Source organism: Pseudorca crassidens, chromosome X (genome assembly GCF_039906515.1).
Source record: "Pseudorca crassidens isolate mPseCra1 chromosome X, mPseCra1.hap1, whole genome shotgun sequence".
Classification (NCBI taxonomy): Eukaryota; Metazoa; Chordata; class Mammalia; order Artiodactyla; family Delphinidae; genus Pseudorca; species Pseudorca crassidens.
Window position 1 is genome coordinate 68316503 of NC_090317.1, and position 15120 is coordinate 68331622.

Below are 15120 nucleotides of genomic sequence, written 5' to 3' on the forward strand. Positions count from 1 at the left end.
AATGTGTATCATAAAAGACCCCAAATAACAAATGTGGGCAAGAATTTTGAGAAAAGGGAACTCTTGTACACTCTTGGAGAGAATGTAAATTGGTGCAGCCACTATGGAAAACAGTATAGATGTTCCTCAAAAGATTAAAAATAGAACTACCATATGATCCAGCAATTCCACTCCTCGGTATGTATTCAAAGTCAGTGAAAACACTAATTTGAAAAGACACATGCACCCCAATATTCATAGCAGGATTATTTACAATAGTCAAGATATGGCAGCAACCTATGTGTCCATCAACAGATGAATGGACAAAGAAGAGGTGGTATACATATGGAATGGAATATTACTGAGCCATAAAAAAGGAAATTCTGCCATTTACAACATGAGTGGACATAGAGAATATTATGCTTAGTGAAATAAGTTTGACAGAGAAAGACAAATACTGTATGACCTCACTTAAATAGACTCACAGATATAGAGAACAAACTAGTGGTTACCAGTGAGGAGACAGAAGTGGAGAGATGCAAGATAGGCATACAGGATTAAGAGATACAAATTACTATGTATAAAATAGATAAGTAACAATGATATATTTTACAATATATGGAAATATAGCCATTATCTGCAATAACTTTAAAAGGAATATAATCTATAAAAATATTGAATCACTTTGTTGTACATCTGAAACTAATATAATATTGTAAATCAACTATACTTCAATTTTAAAGAAACCTGGTCTATAAATAAAGCTTTTCCAAAAAAGAGAAAAGTGAAGTATGTAAAAAGTACATTAGAAGGTGCCATTGAAGCCTGGACTGACATGTATGAAACTAAGACCCATATAAATAAGGATCTTGGTCTCCATCCCTACTGCTATTTTTTCCAAAGGCAAAAGGCACTCCCTGAAATTACTGTTGGTCTTGAGTATGTGAAGCCTTATCCTTACCTTGGAAATATCCCTATTTCCAGGCTTTTATCCCTGACATATATACATTACTATATATAAAATTGATAACTAATGAGAACGTACTGTATAGTACAGGGAACTCTACTCAATGCTATGTGGTGACCTAAATGGGAAGGGAATGGAAAAGAGTGGATATATGTATATGTATGACTGATTCTCTTTGCTGTACAGCAGAAACTAACACAACATTGTAAAGCACCTATACTCCAATTTAAAAAACTTTTTAAAGGCTTTTATTCCAATTAAATTTCTATTTTCCAAGAGACAGAGTAGGGAACAGGAGTTTAAAATGGACTTTTAATCAAGATAGATTATTAAAGTATTCTAATTTCAGCCTCCCCACTCTCCCCATGCTGTCCCCTCCCACCTCAGATTCCCTCTTATTTCAATTTAGTGAGCAGAACGTCTGGCTGCATCACCATAGCAACCAGCAGTGAGGGCCAATTAACTGTGCCATTAGACACCTGAGTTGATTATAGAACCCAGAATATTGTATGGAGGACAGAGCTGACGGGAAAGAAAACACAGCAGGACTTAATTGGAGAGATGTGAGACTGCTGAGTAGCTGGGGACTGCAAATCTTTCCCCCACCTCCAGTCCATGGGATCCATGAGCTTGGATGTGGACTACCTGGAATGTTCCCTGAACAACCAGGCCAGAGGGGGGGAGAAAGAAAGTGCAGTGGGTGGGAGGAGGTCATCTTTCTCTCACCTACCCCCCTCACACACAGGTGTAAGCATACTTTCCCAATGGTCTATTTCTAGAGCTGTAAGCTCAGTGCCTAGAGAAATGTCAGGCTCACAGTAAGTGCTCTTAACTGCTGACTGGCACTCCTGCTCGACAAAGCCCTGACATAGTCAATCTGAATCCTGGGATCGACTGACAGCTCTATCAGTAACAAACCTTATGATCTTGGACTGGGTCCCTACGACTTAATTTCCCAATATTTACAATGGTAAAACCTTTCCAGTCCTGACTGAGTTGCCCAAGATTCTAAGATCCGGTAAATGAAGACCTTTGTCTCCCATGATCTCTTTTACCTTGCCAAAATCCACATTCTGACAAAATGCTGGGCCTTAATTAGGTGAAGCAATTTAGGATGAATAACTGAGTGAAATTAGGAGACTATGGAAACATGACATTATGTGGGTAGGGTTAAGTGGAATGCAAATGCAAGATGAAGTTTTAATTTCTCTCATCCATATTTAGCAAGAGTCATACAATTACTTCAAGTGGAAATAAAGAGAAATATGATTCACATACCATAGAAACCACCTGTTTAAAATGCACAGTTCAATGGTTTTGAGTATATTCACGGAATTGTACAACGATCCACAACAATAAACTGTAGAACATTTTATCACCCCAATAAGAAACCATGTATCTTAGCAGTCACTGCCCATTTTCCCTTAATTCATCCAGGCATAGGCAAAACACTAATATACATTTACTACTTAAGGATTTGCTTCTTCCAGACATTTCATATAAATGAAATCATAAAATATGTGATTTTTTGTGACTGGTTTCTTTCACGTAGCATAATATTTTCAACATTCATCCATGTTGTAAAATGTATCAGTTCTTCATTTCTTTTTCATATCTGTGCTACTGTAAATGGAATTGTTTTCTTATTTTCCTTGTTCATTGTTAGTGCATAAAAATACCAATGATTTTTGTATGCTGATTTTTTCATCCTGTAGTTTTTCTGAATATATTAGTTTAAATAGTTTTTCTTATATGGAAAACCTTTAGAAATTTTTACGTATAGGATCATGTCACCTGCAATAATTTTAATTCTTCCTTTCCAATTTGGATACCTTTTATTTCTTTTTCTTGTCTAATTGCTTTGGCTAGAAATTCTAATGATATGTTGAATAGAAATGGCCAATGTGAGCATCCTTGTCTTGTTCCTGATCTTAGAGGAAAGGTTTTCAGTCTGTCACCATTGAATCTAATGTTGGCTTTGGGTTTTTATACATAGTCTTTAGCATGTTGAGAAAGTTTTCTTCTATTCCTAGTTCACTGAGTGTTTTATAATAAAAAGGGTGTTGAATTTTGTCAGATGATTCTTCTGCATCAGTTGGAGAAATCATGTGTTTAGTTCCTCTCATTTTGTTAATGTCATATATTATAGTGATTGATTTTCATATGTTGAACCATTCTTGCCTTCCAGGAATAAATCCCACTTAGTCATAGTGTATACTATTTTTAATATGTTGTTGAATTTAGTTTGCTAGTATTTTGCTGAGTATTTTTAACATAAATTTTCATAAGGGATATCTGTTTGTAGTTTTGCATTGTTTGGTTGTAAATCTGGCTTTAGTATCAAGGTAATGTTGGCCTCAGAATGAGTTAGGTATATTCCCTCCTCTTCAATATATTTGGAAGAGTTTGAGAAGTATTGACGTTAGTTCTTTTAAAAAGTTCTATAGGATTCACCAGTGAAGCCATCTAGTCCTGAGCTTTTCTTTGTTAGGAGGTTTTAGATTGCTGATTCAAACTCCTTACTAGTTATAGGTCTATTCAGGTTTTGTATTTATTCATGATCCAGTCTTTTGTGTTTTGTGTTTCTTGGAATTTGTCCATTTCATCTTGGTTATCCATTTTATGGCATACCATTATTCATAGGACTCACCTATAATCATTTTTTATTTCATTAAATCAGCAGTAAGTCCCACTTTCATTTGTGATTTTTATTATTTGAGTTTCCTCTTTTTTTGTGGTAAATCTATTTAAAGGTTTGTCATTTTTTTTGATTTTTTCAAAGAACCAATGCTTGATTTTACCGATATTCCCTGTTGTTTCTCTATTTGACATTTTATGATTTCTGCTCTAGTATTTTTTATTTCCTTCTTCTTCTAAGTTTGGGTTTAGTTTATTCTTCTTTTTCTAGTTCATTAAGGTGCAAAATTAGGTTGCTGACCTAATATTTTTCCTTCTTTTTTAATGAAAACATTTACAGCAAAAAATTCCCTGCTTAGCACTGCTTTTGCTGTATTCCATAAGTTTTGGTATGTTTGGTTTTCATTTTCACTTGTCTCAAGATATATTCCGATTTCCCCTTTGACTCTTTGGTTGCTTAAGAGTGTGTTGTTTAATTCACACATATTTGTGAAGTTTTCAGTTTTCATTCTTGCATTGATTTATTTCATTGTATTGTGATTGAAAAAGATAGTCTATATGATTTCTACCTTTTAAAATTTATTAAAACGTGGTTTGTGGCCTAATATATGGTCTATCCTGGAGAATGTTTCAATATGCACCTGAGAAAAATATGTAATTTGCTGTTTGGGGTTGGAGTGCTCTTTGTACGTCTATGAGTTTCAGTTGTTCTAGAATGTTGTTTATGTTCCCTATTTCCTTATTAATATTGTCTGGTTGTTCTCTCCATTATTAGAAATAGAGTATTGCTGTGGTATGAAAGTTTGTGTCCCCACAGAATTTATGTGTTGAAATCCTAATGCCCAGTGCGATGGTATAAGAAGGTGGGGCCTTTGGGAGGTGATGAGGTCATGAGGGCAGAGCCCACATGAATACAATTAGTGCCTTTATAAAAGAGGCCTGAGAGATCTCCCTTGTATCTTTCACCATTTGAGGATACAACAAGAACTTTACAACGTGATAAAGGGTCATCACCCAACCATGCTGGCACCCTGATCTTGGATTTTCAGCCTTTAGAACTTGAGAAAGAAATTTCTATTCTTTATATGGTATGCAGTCTGTGATATTTTGTTATAGTAACCTGAATGGAGTAGGAAAATTTTGAAGCCTTTTGTTATCATTGAGATATTTCTCCCTTCAGTTCTGTCAATGTTTGCTTTATATATTTTGGAGTTCTGATGTTTTGTACATATATTTTTATAACGTTATATCTTCTTGGTGACTCAAACATTTTATCTTTATATAATAACCTTATTTGTCCCTTGCAATGGTTTGTGACTTACATTATGTGTTTTTCCTGACACCAGTATAGCCAACCAAGCTGTATTTTGGTTACACTATACAAAGAATATCTGTCTCCATCCTTTTGCTTTCAACCAATGTGTGTTCTTAGGTCTAAAAAGAGTCTCCTGTAGACAGCATAGAGTTGGATCCTGTTTTTTATTTTATCCATTTTGCCAATCTATGTCTTTTTTTTAAATGGTGAACGATATGTTTAATTTTCTAAAATTTTTAAATTGAAGTATACTTGATTTAAAATGTTTCAGCAGGTGTACAGCAAAGTGATTCAAAAGGCTGTATATATATATATATATATATATATATATATATATATTTATTTATTTATATATATAGCCTTTTTCAGATTCTCTTTTTTTTACTTCATTTAGTTATTTATTTTTATTTGAGAATAATTGCTTTACAATGTTGTGTTAGTTACTGCTGTACAAAGAAGTGAATCAGTTATATGTATACCTATAACCCCACCCACTTTGACGTCCCTCCCACCCCACATCCCACCCATCTAGGTTGTCACAGAGCACCAGCTGAGCTTCCAGTGCTTTATAGCATGTTCCCACTGGGCTATCTATTTTACATATGGTAGTGTATATATGTCAATCCTAATCTCCCAATTCGTCCAACCCTCCCGTTCCCACCCATGTTCACAAGTCCATTCTCTATGTCTATGTATCTATTCTTGCCCTGCAAAAATGTTCATCTGTACCATTTTTCTAGATTCCACATATATGCGTTAATGTGTGATATTTGTTTTACTCTTTCTGGCTTACTTCAATGTGTATGACAGAATCTAGGTCCATCCACATCTCTACAAATGACCCAATTTTGTTCCTTTTTTGGCTGAGTAATATTCCATTGTATGTATTACCATATCTTCTTTATCCAGTCACCTGTTGTTAGACATTAAGGTTGTTCCCATGTCCTGGCTACTGTAAATAGTGCTGTAATGAATATTGGGCTACATGTGTCCTTTAGAATTATGTTTTTCTTGGGTATATGCCCAGTAGTGGGATTGCTGTGTCATAAGGTAGTTCTATGTTTAGTTTTTTAAGGAACGTCCATACTGTTCTCCATAGTGGCTGTATCAATTTCCATTCCCACCAACAGTGAAAGAGGGTTCCCTTTTCTCCACACCGTCTCCAGCATTTATTGTTCATAGATTTTTAATGATGGTCAATCTGACTGGTGTGAGGTTATACCTCACTGTAGTTTTCATTAGCATTTCTCTAATAATTAATGATGTTGAGCATCTTTTCATGTTCCTCTTGGACATCTGTATGTCTTCTTTGGAGAAATGTCTATTTAGGTCTACTGCCCATTTTGTAATTGGGTTGTTTTTTTGATATTGAGCTCCATGAGCTGTTTATATATTTTGAAGATTAATCCTTTGCCTGTTGCTTTGTATGCAAATATTTTCTCCTATTCTGAGTGTTGTCTTTTCGTCTTGTTTATGATTTCCTTTGCTGTGCAAAAGCTTTTAAGTTTCATTAGGTCGCATTTGTTTATTTTTCTTTTCATTACTCTAGGGGTTCGGTCAAAAAGGATCTTGCTGTGGTTTATGTCAAAGGGCGTTTTCCTCTAAGAGTTTCTTTCCTCTAAGAGATTCTTCTTCATTATAGGTTATTATAAGATATTGAATATAGTTCCCTGTGCTATACAGTAAGTCCTTGTTGTTTATCTATTTTATATATAGTAAAGTGTATTTGTCTATCCCAAATTACAAATCCATCCCTTCACCCCCGCTTTCCCCTTTGATAAACATATATTTGTTTTCTATGTCTGTGAGTCCATTTCTGTTTTGTAAATAAGTTCATTTGTATCATTATTTTATTCCACATATAAGTGATATCATATGATATTTGTCTGTTTCTGTCTGAAATAGGTCACTTAGTATGATAATCTCTATGTCCATACATCTTGCTGCAAATTGCATTATTTTATTCTTTTGTATGGCTGAGTAATATTCCATTATATATATACATATAGTACCACATCTTCTTTGTCCAATCATCTGTCAATGGACACTTAGGTTGCTTCCATGTCTTGCCTGTTGTAAATAGTGCTGTTATGAATATTGGGGTGCACATATCTTTTCAAGTCAGAGTTTTATCTGTATATACATCTGTTAATGGGATTGCTGGGTCATATGGTAGCTCTATTTTTAGATTTTTTGTTTGCTTGTTTTTTGTATTGGTCCTTAGCATTTCTCTTTATCATTATTATTTTTTAAACATCTTTATTGAAGTACAATTACAATGTTGTGTTAGTTTCTGCTGTATAACAAAGTTAATCAGCTATATGTATATATATCCCCATATCCCCTCCCTCTTGATCTCCCTCCCACACTCCATATCCCACCTCTCTAAGTGGTCACAAAGCACTGAGCTGATCTCCCTGTGCTATGCGGCTGCTTCCCACTAGCTATCTATTTTACATTTGGTAGTGTATATATGTAAGTGCTACTCTCTCACTTTGTCCCAGCACACCCTTCCCCCTCCCGTGTCCTCAAGTCCATTCTCTACATCTGCGTCTTTATTCCTGTCCTGCTCTTAGGTTCATCAGAACCTTTTTTTTTTGATCCCATATATATGTGTTAGCATACAGTATTTGTTTTTCTCTTTCTAACTTACTTCACTCTATGATAGACTTTAAGTCCATCCACCTCACTACAAATAACTCAATTTCATTTCTTTTAATGGCTGAGTAATATTCCATTATATAAACGTGCCACATCTTCTTTATCCTTTCATCTGTTAATGGACACTTAGGATGCTTCCATGTCCTGGCTATTGTAAATAGTGTTGCAATGAACGTTGTGGTACATGACTCTTTTTCAGTTATGGTCTTCTCAGGGTATATGCCCAGTAGTGGGATTGTTGGGTCATATGCTAGTTCTATTTTTAGTTTTTTAAGGAACCTCCATACTGTTCTCAATAGTGGTGTGCCAATTTACATTCGTACCAACAGTGTAGGAGAGTTCCCTTTTCTCCACACCCTCTCCAGCATTTATTGTTTGTAGATTTTTTTTTTTTGTGGTACATGGGCCTCTCACTGTTGTGGCCTCTCCCGCTGCGGAACACAGGCCCCGGACGCGCAGGCTCAGCGGCCATGGCTTACGGGCCCAGCCGCTCCACAGCATGTGGGATCCTCCTGGACCAGGGCATGAACCCGTGTCCCCTGCATGGGCAGGCAGACTCTCAACCACTGTGCCACCAGGGAAGCCCTGTTTGTAGATTTTTTGATGAGAGCCAATCTGACCAGTGGGAGATGATACCTCATTGTAGTTTTGATTAGCATTTCTCTAATAATTAGAAATGTGGAGCATTTTTTCATGTGCCCGTTGGCTATCTGTATGTCTTCTTTGGAGGAATGTCTATTAAAGTATTCCACCCATTTTGGAATTGGGATTATTTTTTTGATATTGAGCTGTACGTATATTTTGGAAATGAATCACTTGTCAGCTGCACCATTTGTAAATCTTTTCTCCCACTCCATAGTTTGACTTTTGTTTTGTTTATGATTTCCTTTGCTGTGCAAAAGCTTTTAAGTTTAATTAGGTCCCATTTATTTTTGATTCTGTTTTCATTGCTCTAGAGGACAGATCAAAAATATATATTGCTGTGATTTATGTCAAAGTGAGTCCTGACTGAGTTTTCCTCTAGGAGTTTTATGGTATGCAGTCTTAAATTTAGGTCTTTAATCCATTTTGAGTTTATTTTTGTATATGGTGTTAGAGAATATTCTAATTTCACTCTTTTACATGTAGCAGTCCAGTTTTCCCAGCACCACTTATTGAAGAGACCGTCTTTTCTCCATTGTATATTCTTGCCTTCTTTGTCATAGATTAGGTGATCTTAGATGCATGGGTTTATCTCTGGGATTTATCTCCTGTTCCATTGCTCTATATTTCTGTTCTTGTGCCAGTACCATACTGTCTGGATTACTGTAGCTTTGTAGTATAGTCTGAAGTTAGGGAACCTGATTCCTCCAGCTACATTTTTCTTTCTCAAGATTGCTTTGGCTATTCGGGGTCTTTTGTGTTTCCATACAAATTGTGAAATTTTTTGTTCTAGGTCAGTGAAAAATGCCATTGGTAGTTTGATAGGGATTGCATTGAATCTGTAGATTGCTTTGAGTAGTATAGTCATTTTCATAATGTTGATTCTTTCAATCAAAGAACATGGTATATCTCTCTATCTGTTTCTATCATCTTTGATTTCTTTCATCAGTGTCTTATAGTTTTGTGTATACAAGTCTTTTGTCTTCTTAGGTAGATTTTTTCCTAGGTATTTTATTCTTTTTGTTGCAGTGGTAAATGGGAGTGTTTCCTTAATTTACTTTCCAGATTTTTGGTCACTAGTGTATAGGAATGCAAGAGATTTCTGTACATTTATTTTGTACCCTGCTACTTTACCAGATTCATTGATTAGCTCTAGTAGTTTTCTGGTGGCATCTTTAGGAGTCTCTATGTATAGTATCATGTCGTCTGCAAACAGTGACAGATTTACTGCTTCTTTTCCAATTTGGATTCATTTTATTTCTTTCTGCTCTCTGATTGCTGTGGCTGGGACTTCCAAAACTATGTTGAATAAAAGTGGTGAGTCAACATCCTTGTCTTGTTCCTGATCTTAAAGGAAATGCTTTCAGTTTTGCACCATTAAGAATGATGTTTCTGGGCTTCCCTGTGGCGCAGTTGTTAAGAATCTGCCTGCCAATGCAGGGGACACGGGCTTGAGCCCTGGTCCGGGAAGATCCCACATGCCGCAGAGCAACTAAACCTGTGCACCACAAGTCTTGAGCCTGCGCTCTAGAGCCCGCAAGCCACAACTACTGAAGCCCATGTGCCACAACCACTGAAGCCCGTGCACCTAGAGCCTATGCTCTGCAACAAGAGAAGTCACCACAATGAGAAGCCTGCACCCCATAACAAAGAGTAGCCCCCACCCACTGCAACTAGAGAAAACCCATGTGCAGCAGCGAAGACCCAATGCAGCCAAAATTTAAATAAATGAATAAATAAATACATTTTTTAAAAAAAGAATGATGTTTCCTGTGGGTTTGTCATATATGGTCTTTATTATGTTGATGTAGGTTCCCTCTATGCTCTCTTTCTGGAGAGTTTTTTTTATCATAAATGGGTGTTGAATTTTGTCAAAAGCTTTTTCTGCATCTATTGAGATGATCATATGATTTTTATTCTGCAGTTTTTTAATATGGTGTATCACATTGATTGATTTGTGTATATTGAAGAATCCTTGCATCTCTGGGATAAATTCCACTTGATCATGGTGTATGATCCTTTGTGTTGCTGGATTTGTTTTGCTAGTATTCTGTTGAGGATTTCTGTGTCCATGTCCATCTGTGACATTGGCCTGTAATATTTTTGTGTGTAATATCTTTGTCGGTGTTGGTCAGGGTGATGGTGGCCTCATAGAATTATCTTGGGGGTGTTCCTCCCTCTGCAATTTGTTGGAACGGATTGAGAAGGATAGGTGTTAGCTCTTCTCTAAATGTTTGAGAGAAACCACCTGTGAAGCCATCTGGTCCTGGACTTTTGTCTTCTGGAAGCTTTTTAATCACTGTTTCAATTTCATTACTTCTGATTGTTCTATTCATATTTTCCATTTCTTCCTGTTTCAGTCTTGGAAGGTTTTACCTTTCTAAGAATTTGTCCATTTCTTCCAACTTGTCCATTTTTTGGCATATATTTGCTTACAATAGTCTCTTATGATGCTTTGTATTTCTGCGGTGTCTGTTGTAACTTCTTTTTCAATTCTAATTTTACTGATTTGAGTTCTCTCCCTCTTTTTCTTGATGAGTCTGTATAAAGGTTAATCAATTTTGTTTATCTTCTCAAAGAACCATCTTTTAGCTTCATTGATCTTTGTGATTGTTCTCTTCATTTCTATTTCATTTATTTCTGTTCTCATCTTTATGATTTCTTTCCTTCTACTAAATTTGGGTTTTGTTTGTTCTTCTTTCTCTATTTGTTTTAGGTGAAATGTTTGATTGTTTATTTGAGATTTTTCTTGTTTCTTGAGGTAGGATTGTATTGCTATAAACGTCCCACTTAAAACTGCTTTTGCTGCTTTCCATAGGTTTTGGATGGTCCTACTTTCCTTTTCATTTTTCTTAGTTTCTTTTTTTAACAACTTTATTGGAGTATAATTGCTTTACAGTGTTGTGCTAGTTTCTACTGTATAACAAAGTGAATCAGCTACATGTATACACATATCCCCATATCCCCTCCCTCTTGTGTCTCCATCCCACCCTCCCTATCCCACTCCTCTAGGTGGTCACAAAGCACCAAGCTGATCTCGCTGTGTGATGCAGCTTCTTCCCACTAGCTATCTATTTTACGTTTGGTGGTGTATATATTTCAGTGCTACTCTCTCACTTTGTCCCAGCTTACCCTTCACCCTGCCAGTGTCCTAAAGTCAATTCTCTACATCTGCATCTTTATTCCTGTCCTGCCCCTAAGTTCATCAGAACCGTTTTTTTGATTCTCTATATATATGATACACCATATTAACAAATTGAAGCATAAAAACAATATGATCATCTCAATAGGTGCAGGAAAACTTTTGACAAAGTTCAACACCCATTTATGATAAAATCTCTGCAGAAACAGAGCATAGAGGGAAACTACCTCAACATAATAAAGGCCATATATGACAAACCCACAGCGAACATGGTTCTCAATGGTGAAAAACTGAAACCATTTCCCCTCCGATCAGGAACAAGACAAGTCTGCCCACTCTCACCACTGTTATTCAACATAGTTTTGGAAGTTTTAGTCATGGCAATCAGAGAAGAAAAATAAATAAAAGGAATCCAAATCAGAAAAAAAGAAATAAAGCTGTCGCTCTTTGCAGATGACATGATACTATACATAGAGAATCGTAAAGATGCTACCAGAAAACTACTGGAGCTAATAAATGAATCTGGTAAAGTTGCAGGGTACAAAATAAATGCACAGAAATCTCTTGCATTCCTATACACTAACAATGAAAAGTCTGGAAGAGAATATAAGGAAACACTCCCATTTATGATTGCAACAAAAAGAATAAAATACCTAGGAATAATCCTACCTAAGGAGACAAAAGACCTGTATGCAAAAAATTATAAGACACTGATGAAGGAAATTAAAGATGATACAAACAGATGGAGAGTTATACCATGTTCCTGGATTGGAGGAATCAACATTGTGAAAATGACTATACTACCCAATGCAATCTACTGATTCAATTCAATCCCTAAGAAATTTCCAATGGCATTTTTCACAGAACTAGAACAAAAAGTTTCACAATTTGTATGGAAATACAAAAGACCCTGAATAGCCAAAGCAATCTTAGTTTTTTTTTAATTTCCTTTTGGATTTCTTCAGTGATGCCTTTGATGTTTAGTAGCATATTGTTGAGACTTCATGTGTTTGTGTTTTTTACAGTTTTTTTCTTATAGTTTATCTTTAATCTCACAGCATTGTGATTGGAAAAGATGCTTGATATGATTTCACTTTTCATAAATTCTTTTGGTTGGGGCATTTAATCCATTTACACTTAAGCTAATTATCAGTATGTATGTTCCTATTACCATTTTCTTCATTGTTTTGGGTTTGGTTTTGTAGGGCTTTTTCTTTTCTGCTTCCCACTTAGAGAAGTTCCTTTAGCATTTGTTGTAAAGCTGGTTTGGTGGTGCTTAATTTTAGCTTTTGTTCGTCTGTAAAGCTTTTGACTTCTCCATTGCATCTGAATGAGATCTTCACTGGTTAGAGTACTCTTGGTTGTAGGTTTTTCCCTTTCATCTCTTTAAATATGTCATGCCACTCCCTTCTGGTCCACAGAGTTACTGGTGAAAAATCCACTGATAACCTTATGGGGATTCTTTTGTATGTTATTCGTTGCTTTTCCTTTGCTGCTTTTAATATTTTTTCTTTGTATTTAATTTTTGTTAGTTTCAGTATATGTGTCTCAGCATGTTTCCCCTGGGCTTTATCCTGTATGGGACTCTTTGTGAATCCTGGACTTGGGTGACTCTTTCTTTTCCCATGTTAAGTTTTCAACTCTAATCTCTTCAAATATTTTCTCAGACCCTTTCTCTTTCTCTTCTTCTGGGACCCCTGTAATTTGAATGTTGGTGCATTTAACATTGTCCCAGAAGTCTCTGAGACTGTCCTCATTTCTTTTCATTCTTTTTCTTTATTGTGCTCCATGGCGATTTTTTCCACCATTCTAGCTTCCAGCCCACTTATCGGTTCTTCTGCCTCAGTTATTCTGCTATTGCTTCCTTATAGTGTATTTTTCACTTCAGTTATTGTGTTGTTCATCACTGTCTGTTTGTTCTTTAGTTCTTCTAGGTCTTTGTTACATATTTCTTGTATCTTCTCAATCCTTGCCTCCATTCTGTTTCCGAGATTTTGGATCATCTTTCCTATCATTACCCTGAAGTCTTTTTCAGGTAAGTTGCCTATTTCCTCTTCATTTATTTGGTCTTGTGGGTTTTTACCTTGCCTTTTTGTCTGCAACATATTTCTCTATCATCTCATTTTGTCTGACTTACTGTGTTTGTGGTCTCCTTTACACAGGCTGCACGGTTGTAGTTCCTCTTGCTTGTGGTGCCTGCCAGTTGGTGGGTGAGGTTTGTCCAAGTGCTTGTGTAGGTTTTCCAGTGGGAGGGACTGGTGCATGTGCTGTCATGGTTGGAGCTGAGTCTTGTCCCTTTGATGGGCATGGCCACATCATATGGTGTGTTTTGCTGGGTCTGTGAACTTAGTCCAACTTTAGGCAGCCTGTCTGCTGATACGTGACAATGTCCTCCTATCTTGCTGGTTGTTTGGCATGAGTTGTCCTGCCCTGGAGCCTGCAAGGAGTTTTGTGGAGCCGGATCTTTGTGTTGAGATGGAGACTTCTGGGAGCGCTCACACTGATTAATATTCCCTTGGGCCAGCAATTCTCTGCTGGTGCAGCATCATGGGGTCTGCACTCTTACCCTGGAAGCTCAGGCCCAACCCCTGGTTGGGGAACCAAGACCTCAGAAGTTGTGTGGTACAGCCAAAAAAAAAAAAGAAAAAAAGAAGAAGAAGAAAAGAAAAGAAAACAAACAGACAAATGCAATCTAAGACAAATGATAAAAGCAAAAACAAACAAACAAAAAATAAAGGAAACAAGAGAACAACTAAACAAAGAACTCAAAAAGAAAGTAAACAATACAACAAAATTAATGAAAACAAAAACAGATAGCAAACTAAGAAAAGCAAAGGAAACAAAACAAACACAGAAAAGTGATAAAGAAACAAAAAAACCCCAGAAATCAAAACAAAGTACAAAAACAAAAACAAGAAAAAAACACAAAGGAACAAAAAAGTAAAGTAAGAATAGGAAAATTAAAAATATATTAGAAACTAAGAAAAAAGGAAAATAAATAAAAAATAATAAAAAAACAAAAATAGAACAAAAATTTTAAGAATGGTAATACTAACATTTTCCTGAGTCCTCTGCTGTCAGTTTCCCTGTCCCCACAGTGAGCCACAGCCAACCTCTGCCTCCCCAGGAGGCCCTCCAATACCTCTAGGTAGGTCTCTGGTCCCACTGTGGGCACTGTGAAGGCAGCTCAGACTCTTACCTGGCCGAACTCCTATGTGTACTTGCCCACAAAATGCACAGCTGAGACTAGAGCAGTGTCAGTTGTGGGAGAACTCTTTGTCCATTCAGATATTCCTTGGTTTACCAAAGAGATCTTGGGGATTTACTCCACCGCTTGTGCAGCTGTACAGAGAGATACCCAGTTCCTCTTCCTTAGTCACACATCCCCTGGGGCTCAGCTTTGGTTTTGGCCCCATCTCTGCCTGTGGGCCACCCTCAGGCAACTTTTCTCTGCCCAGGTGAGAGGGGGTGAAAGCAGCAGCTGATTGGGGCACTCTGGCTGATTGGGGCACTTACTTGCTCAGGCCAGGGAGGGATAAGATGGCCACAACTGGAGCATGCAAAAAGTGCCTGTGGTGGCAGCGACTGAGAGGAAGTTCCAACTGATTGGAATGTACTCGCTTTGATGGGAGTCTCTTCTGGTGCCCTCAGAGGCATGGGATGGTGGGTGGGGAAGAGGGTTGCAATGGCAGCCCTGCCCCTTGTGCACCACTTAGCAATGATACCTCGTTTCCAAGGCAGACCATGCTTCCTCTAGTAGCATTCCTGTCTGTAGAT